We start from the raw sequence: 6,842 nt of genomic DNA, 5'->3' as shown, positions 1-6,842 counted from the left end.
AGTTACACAGTAAACTTTAGTGCAGTAAAGTTTATTCAAGATTTGTAATTATAATTATAATAGAATGTTCATTCCCAGAGGTTTTAAAGTTCCAGTCTGAAGATAAACTCGCGTTCCTTTTGTTTCAGAGCAACATGTGTTCCACAGCACTGATTGGTCACACAGACTGTGATGTCTTCAGCACTGTGATCATCACTGTTGAAGTGATGGGCTGCTGGAAATGCAGTGGTGTTAATGCAAATGCTTCTTAAGTGTTTTACAAACTGATCTGCTAAACACCTTTTAGTTTTCCCAATATACAATTGATTGCATTTCTTGCAGATAATGGAGTAGACTATTCCTTTAGAGGTACATGTAAAATGTTCATGCATGTTGAATGAAGATTTAATGCCTGTAATCTCTGTTTCAGAATGAATGTATTTACAGGCATTACATTGAGGTCTGTTACATGGATATGTACCTTTCAAAGGTTCCCCAGAAGGATGAATAGCACTGTGTACCACATATTCCCTTATATTCTTGTCTCTTCTACATGACATCAAGGGGGGAGTGTTCAAAATTACAAATCTGGAATAATAACAAGTTTACTGCGCTGTGTTTAATTTTCTTTTTAAACGTTGAAGAAGGGCTTTTGCCCAAAACTTCCTGAAAATAAAAGATCTTTAATCTTTTGAACCTTTTGTGTACATTCTTGTGACAAGATAGCTGAGTGGATGCAGGTGCCGAGGTGATGCAGTGCGGGAATGAAACAGAAACGGTAATCCGGTTTGAAAAAGGTGCTTTATTATTTTTTAATCGAGGTCTGGTGACCAAACAATAAACCCTGGCAATACACAACAATGTGCAGTGCACAGAGGAAATAATAACGGGTTGCAGCCCAAACATTAAACACACGTTATCTGCCCCACAATAATACTCAACACGGTCACCAGTCTGGTGGTGGGTGATTACAGGTTATTTTGTGACTGTGGTGCAGTGTTTTTCCTGCTTTGTGCTGGCCCAAGGCGACAGCTCCGGATATGTGTTACCCATCTGGTAGTTCACAAACAAGACAATTACTAACAGTGACAAACAAAACACTCACAAATGCGATTCAGTTTTCACTGGAGTCTCTCACAGTCCTTCTAGTTTACAATTACAAAACCAAGTGAAGGAACAGATTGCAATTCTCTGTTCCCTTTTATGCTGTCACACATGACCCCTTGGTAAACAAGTGCAGCTGTCTCTAACAGCTGCTACGTCGTTTTCCGTCCGGGTCAATATGTTCTTGCAACGGAGTCTCGACTTCTTCAGGCCAGCGTTTCGATATGTTGTGCAAATCTTTCTCAAGGGAGCCTGTGTTTGGAGGTTGGAGGTATTTATAGATGTTTGACGGCATGACAACTACTTGTTGTTTGTATTCAAATCCATGATTTATTCTTACATGACGTAATGGTGTTCTATATTTTGTGATGCCATTTTAACTTATATCTTTAAATCTATATTAATTCTAATTAACATTATTTTATATAACTTTATATTATCATGCAATGCTGGCTCTGAGGATCCAGACTGACTGATTTCTCGACCCTGGGAAAGAACTGTCAGGCCAGCCTGTCCAAAGAACTCTGTTCTCACTGCTTAGTGCCCTTACAGGTCGGGAGGGAGATTTACAACCAAGATTCATTTTATTTCTCTCACAATTCTTTAAAAACCTTTTCTTTCACATGCTTTCAATTTTGTACACTGCATATGTATACAGTGCCTATAGAAAGTCTACACCCCCTTTCAAAATGTTCACCTTTTATTGCCTTATAGCCTGGAATTAAAATGCATTAAAATAGTATTTTTTTTCCATTTATCTACACATTCTACCCCACAACTTCCAAGTGAAAAAAAATATTCTAGAAATTTGGAGAAAATTAATTAAAAATAAAAACTGAAATAGCTTGGCTGGATAAGTGTCCACCCCCTTGTAATAGCAATCAGGTGTAACCAATCGCTTCAAAATCACACACCAAGTTATGTGTCCTCCACTGGTGTTAAATTGTAGTGAGTCATAATTTCAGGATAAATTCAACAGTTCCTTTAGGTTTGCTCTGCTGGGTAGTGCATTTCAAAGCAAAAACTCAACCAAGAGCACCAAGGAGCTTTCAAAAGAACTCTGGGACAAAGTTGTTGAAAGGCACAGATCATGGGATGGGTATAAAAAAAATCAAAGGCCTTCAATATCCCTTGAAGCACGGTCAAGATGATTATTAAGATATGGAAGGTGTATAGCACCACTAAGACCCTGCCTAGATCAGGCCATCCCTCCAAACTGGATGACCAAGCAAGAAGGAGACTGATCAGAGAGGCTACCAAGAGACCAATGGCAACTTTCCAAGAGCTACAGACTTTTATGGCCAGGACTGGTCAAAGTGTGCATGTGACAACAATATCCCAAGCACTCCACAAATCTGGCCTGTATTTTACTCAAGAAAGCCCACCTTGAATCCCGATTGAAGTATGTTGAATGGCCTCTGTCTGTGTGCCATATTAGTGGTTCTCGTGATTTCAGAATAAAAACACCTGTCTCTGTGAGGTTCCTTGGTCAGGTAGTGAATTTCAAGCAAAGACTCAACCATGAAGACCAAGGAGCTTTCAAAGCAAGTCAGGGATAAAGTCATTGAAAAGCACAGATCAGGGGAAGGGTACAAAAACATATCAAAGTCTCTGAATATCTCTGTCAGCACAGTCTACTCAATCATCAAGAAATGGAAGGTGCATTGTACCACCCAGACACTGCATAGATCAGGCCGTCCCTCCAAACTGAGCAGCCAGAGGAGGAAACTGGTGAGGGATGCCACTGTGAGGCCAACAACAACTTTGAAAGAGCTACAGAGTTCAATGGCTGACATGGGAGAAAATGTGCAACAGTCAACAATATCCAGAACACTTCACAAAAGTAGCCTGTATGTCAGGGTGGAAAGAAGGAAGCCGTTACTAAAAATAAACCATCTCAAAGCCTGCATGGAGTTTGCAACAAAGCACCTGAGTGATCCTGCAAAAATGTTGCAAAAGGTGTTGTGGTCAGACGAGACCAAATTGGAACTTTTTGGTCTAAATGCCAAGCATTACGTTTGGCACAGACCCAACACAGAACATCTCCCAGTCAACACCATCCCTACAGTCAAGCATGGTGGTGGCAGCATCATGCTATGGGGATGCTTCTCCTCAGCAGGGACTGGAAAGCTTGTTAGGATTGAAGGAAAAATGGATGGAACAAAGTATAGGCAAATACTAGAAGAAAACCATTTTCAGTCTGCTAAAGACTTAAAACTTGGACTACGAAAATTCACCTTTCAGCAGGACAATGATCCAAAGCACAAGACCAAAGCTACACTGAAGTGGCTTAAGAATAAGAAAGAGAATGTCCTTGAGTGGCCCAGTCAAAATCCTGACTTGACTCATATTGAGAATCTGTGGAAAGACTTTAAAATTCCTTTTCTGCATCCTGGGTCCTGCTTTTAAAGGGGCAACGAACCATGGCGAGGTGCAGTCTTGTTACAATATATATATATATATATATATATATATATATATATATATATATATATATATATATATATATATATATAGCTCAAGCTCAAGAGCCAGCTGCCCAACGTTTCGATATGTTGTAGCATATCTTTCTCAAGGGAGCCTGTGTTTGGAGGTTGGAGGTATTTATAGATGTTTGACGGCATGACAACTACTTGTTATTTTTATTCAAATCCATGATTTATTCTTACATGATGTAATGGTGTTCTATATATTGTGATGTCATTTTTACTTATATCTTTAAATCTATATTAATTCTAATTAACATTGTTTTATATAACCTTATATTTATATTATCATGCAATGCTGGCTCTGAGGATCAGCCTTGATTTGGTTTCCCCAGCTCATCAGCATGCACAACTTTTTAATTCATTTTGTTTATTTAATTATTTTTAACTTTTATATATTTATTGGAATTAATTAGTTCATTCTTTTCTGTTGAGTCCCGCTGGCATAATCGTGTTCGGTCTATTTATCCATTAACTTTTTCTTTTATTCTTCTATATGTTGCATTGCCTAATTTTAGCTGTTCTAATACTACACACTTTACATCATTCATGTAATGTCCTTGACTGGTGAAGTGCTGTACTATTGGTTCATTCATTTTTTTATTTCTAATTAATGAAAGGTGGTTCTGAATTCTTTTATATAAAGTTGTTCCAGTCTCTCCAACATATTTTATTTCATCACATTTTTCACAGGCTATTCCATAAACAACATTGCTATTTTTACAGTAGATATTAGTATTTAGTGGATATGTGGTGTTCTTATGTTTAATTATATTTTTACTTTTGTCCATGTATTTACAGACTTTACATGTACCAGTGCAAGTATTTGTACAGCCTATTTTTGTTCTTTTATGTTTACTGTGATCTAAAATATCCCCTAAATTAGCTTCTCTTTTGAATGCTACAACTGGGGCCTTAAGAAATACTTTTTTCAATTTTTCTGAATTATGTAGAATCCGTAAGTGTTTCCAAACTATCTTAGAACTATTGGGCAAAAGTTTAAAGTAAATCATTACTAATGGGACTCTTCTGACCTTTTTTTCTCTATTTTTATAATCTAGTAGATCATCTCTTTTTAGTTTATTCACTTTTGTTAACTCTGTCTCTATAATTCTTTCTTTGTATCCTCTTTTTTGAGATTTGTTTTTAATACATGTCTTTGTTTTAAACAGTCACTTTCTTTAGAGCATATTCTTCGTATTCTTATTCCTAGCCCCTTTGGGATTGCCCTTTTAGTGTGTATTGGATGTGCAGAGGACATGTGTAAATACTGATGCATGTCAGTAGGTTTATAGAAGAGGTCAGTCTCAGTTGAACCTTCTTCAAGTTTTACTACGGTATCTAAAATTCTATTTCTTTTCTTGTCCATCGAAGGTCCACCTTAATATTACTGTGTATTTCATTTGCCATTTTATGAAACTGGAAAAGAGATTCTTCTACATGTGTCCAAACCCCAAAAATATAATCTACAAAACGAATGTATTCTAAAGGTTCTCTTTCTGATTTTCTAAGTAATTGTTCTTCCCATTTCCCCATGTATGTACCGGCAAATGCATTCCTAGTTTAGATCCTATTGCTGTACCATCGTTTTGTTTGTAATTTTCATCAACAAATGTAAAGTAACTGTTTTCTAAAACTGCGTTGATTGTGTTCAGCACCTCTGCTGTGGGTATTGATTTATCTCGTCTATTATCTTGTCTTTTTGACAAGCTTCTCAAGTTTCTTTACGAAGGACACTTGGATACAAGGATTTCACATCCATGCAAAATAAAATTGTATTCTCTGGAAGGTTCAAGTCTTTTTAAAAATTGTGTTGTATCCTTAACATAGCTTGGTAATTTCTCAACGTGTGACCCAAGTTGTTTGTCTGCAATTTCAGCTATTATGTGTGTTGGATTATCATGACTATCATTCTCACAGGGTGATTTTGTGCATTTTAGGATTTCCTCTTGCTAGCCCTGTTCTTGCATTATGTGGCTGCGTGTATTTTTAAAATTATTTTGATATAATGCCTTTATTCTATAGTCTCTCTGCAATTTCCTTAACCTCTTTTACCAATTTATTGATCTTATTGCTTTTAACTTCTTCATATGTATCCGTATTTTTTAGGTCCAGTTATATTAGCACACAGTATGTCTCAAGCTGTTATTGAGCTATAATGCACAAAGCTCAAAACTAACAAGACACACATTGTTGTGTGATTGTATATTCTGACCCATATTATTAATTTTATATCTTCTTTGTTTTGTACCTTCTTTCTTAAGCTGTTTTGGTTTTTTGGCTGGTATGGTTTCATTTGTTTGTGTAAACGTCGAGGGCTGCTGTAGAAAATGCTCGGAGCGAACTTAATTCAAAGCTGTCCCCATTTAATTTATTTAATTTTTTTACTGATAAGGTGAAATTCAAAAGGTGTTTGTTCAGGTCTTTTTCAAGGATTCTGTTGAAATTTTCTTGTTTCTCCCACTGAACGCAGAATCCTCCTTTGTGAGGTGTATGTCAGTGTTCTTCTTGTATTTCCATGTTCTTGCTGTTTTGAAAATGTTGGTTTGAATTCTTCTGTTATTGGTGGAAAGCTCGTTTGTTTTGAATGTAGCTGATTATCGTCCACTTTACAGTGCTTGTATTAATTAGTGATAAATATGGCAGCTGTTGATATGAAGTGGCCCAGGAAGCATTGCACGCTGAAGAAGGTGATGTCATAGGAAGGAGTATAATATGTAAACAGTATTAGTCACGTTCAGTGTATCAGGATAGAATATAGAGAACACTGCAGGGGTGGTGTGTGATATGAGAATTGAATGCTCACAAGAGGGGCGGGATGCTGCTTTATTGGCATGACTACAGCAGAAGTATTGCCACAGCAATTACAACACAAATAATAATAATAAAAACATCTATCAAACGATTGCAGGAATTTAATCTATATAAAAAGATATAAAAATATTAAATAGAGATACTCATATAAAGATGCGTATTTGTATGTACATACGTGTGTGTGTGGAGTCTGTTTAAACACTGGTTTTACTGGTCCTGTCACTGTCTGATATATTCAGCAGCTGTGATTGCAGTCGCTGTTCTCACCACAATCATTACCCTGACCCTCGTCCTTCAGTGTCCTACAGTTTGAGCTCTTTGTAAAGTTCTGGTCTCTTCTTGTGGTATATTGTGAGCAGTAGAGAAGGAAATCGATTCGATCCATGTCACTCGGGCCTCAAAGTCTCCTTGCCGCAGGGTTCAGTTCTGTTGTGTCGAGCCCGGCTCCACAGCATTGTT

The sequence above is a fragment of the Polyodon spathula genome, chromosome 55 (assembly GCF_017654505.1).
Source record: "Polyodon spathula isolate WHYD16114869_AA chromosome 55, ASM1765450v1, whole genome shotgun sequence".
NCBI classification, from domain to species: domain Eukaryota; kingdom Metazoa; phylum Chordata; class Actinopteri; order Acipenseriformes; family Polyodontidae; genus Polyodon; species Polyodon spathula.
This window is presented reverse-complemented; position numbering follows the sequence as displayed.